Here is a 1,825-nt window from a genome sequence, read left to right on the forward strand (position 1 = left end):
GCTCATAATGTGAATACTCATTTTTGGATGTATGTTACACACATGCTTATAGTTCAGTCGCATGCGATTTTCTGTCTAGATATAAGCTATTAGCATAAATAAATAAGAATATTTTGTTCATCTTATAATGCAATTGAACTTATTTTTTTCACCCAACATTGACATTTTAAAATTGTTACTGAGTTATTTTTTATCTCATGGTAAACCCCCATTTATATGTAAGATTATTTAAACTACAGATGTCCCTTTTTCTGTCCCACAAAACAAAAAGTAACCCTGAAATACATAAAAGGTGAATAAAGTGAAAGCGTATCTTTTTGTAAAACTAAAAAAGATTATTTTTTATGAAAATTGACGTTTGGCTGTGTGGGATGTGATCTTTAATTTTTATTTACCCAAATACTAATGTAGGGATGCATGAAAAGAACTCATTCTCTTGAAAAGTTATTGATTTTTACCCACAACAAGAAAAATATCTAAATGACACATAAAAATAAAGCTATAAAAATGCTATTCTCATAAGAGCAGTACTTAGAAATGTCATAGGTTTTTGCCAGTCTGCACGTAGGAGACTAGCAATGAGTGGGCAGCTTTTGAGTTTATGATTCTTCCTTCAGGTACAGAGAAAAATGAATGATGACGGGAGAAAATTCAAGTTCTGAAGGTTACTTTGTTCTACTGGGTTTTTCCAACTGGCCCCATCTGGAGGTAGCGCTCTTTGTGGTCATCTTGATATTCTACTTAATGACATTGGTGGGCAACCTGTTTATCATTATCTTGTCGTACCTGGACGCTCATCTCCACACGCCCATGTACTTCTTCCTCTCAAACCTCTCTTTTCTGGATCTCTGCTACACCACCAGCTCCATCCCTCAGTTGCTGGTCAACCTCTGGGGCCCAGAAAAGACCATCTCTTACACCGGTTGCATGATTCAACTTTACTTTGTCCTTGCACTGGGAACCACAGAGTGTGTCCTCCTGGTGGTGATGTCCTATGACCGTTATGCAGCTGTCTGTAGACCCTTGCATTACGCTGTCCTCATGAATCCTCGTTTCTGCCACCTGTTGGCTGTGGCTTCCTGGGTCAGTGGCTTTACCGCCTCAGCACTTCATTCCTCCTTTACCTTCTGGGTACCCTTATGTGGACATCGCCAAGTGGACCATTTCTTCTGTGAAGTTCCAGCACTGCTGCGATTATCATGTGCTGATACCCATGTGAATGAGCTGACCCTCTTGATCATGAGCTCCATTTTTGTTCTCATACCACTCATCCTCATTCTCAGCTCATATAGTGCCATTGCCCGGGCTGTGCTGAGGATGCAGTCAACCACCGGACTTCAGAGAGCTTTTAGGACATGTGGAGCCCATCTTATGGTTGTGTCCCTCTTTTTCATTCCCGTCATCTGCATATATCTGCAGCCACCATCAGGAAAGTCTCAAGATCAAGGCAAGTTCATTGCCCTCTTTTATACTGTAGTCACGCCTAGCCTCAACCCTCTAATCTATACTCTGAGAAACAAAGATGTAAGAGGGGCAGTAAGGAGACTCGTGGAGCAGGAGAGGGAGATGTGACAGAGAGATCACAATTTCTGTCTTGCAATTTTTGTTCAGAGTCTTGTCCATCTTGGAGGGTGGTTTCCCTGATTCTTTGATACTCATTTTGTTCTACACCCCAGGAAATATATAAGAAAATTTCAGCCCAAATTTTGGGTTCTTTTTATTGGCTTATTTAAAAATATTATCTAAAGGAAACTTTTTTTTGTTTGTACCACTTTAACTTTAATAATTCCATATTTAGTGTCCATAGAAATTAGAGACTGGGTTT

The 1,825-nt window shown here is 39.7% G+C and overlaps 1 pseudogene across 1 annotated transcript; it reads left to right on the top strand.

The window, feature by feature from the left end:
- The first annotated feature begins 629 nt into the window (after nucleotides 1-629).
- LOC309865178 (olfactory receptor 2J3-like) lies at nucleotides 630-1,572 on the top strand (annotated as a pseudogene). Its single transcript has one exon. The product of its transcript is annotated as an olfactory receptor 2J3-like (transcript).
- The last annotated feature ends 253 nt before the right edge of the window (nucleotides 1,573-1,825 follow it).

Source organism: Mustela nivalis (genome assembly GCF_964662115.1).
Source record: "Mustela nivalis genome assembly, chromosome: 5".
Classification (NCBI taxonomy): domain Eukaryota; kingdom Metazoa; phylum Chordata; class Mammalia; order Carnivora; family Mustelidae; genus Mustela; species Mustela nivalis.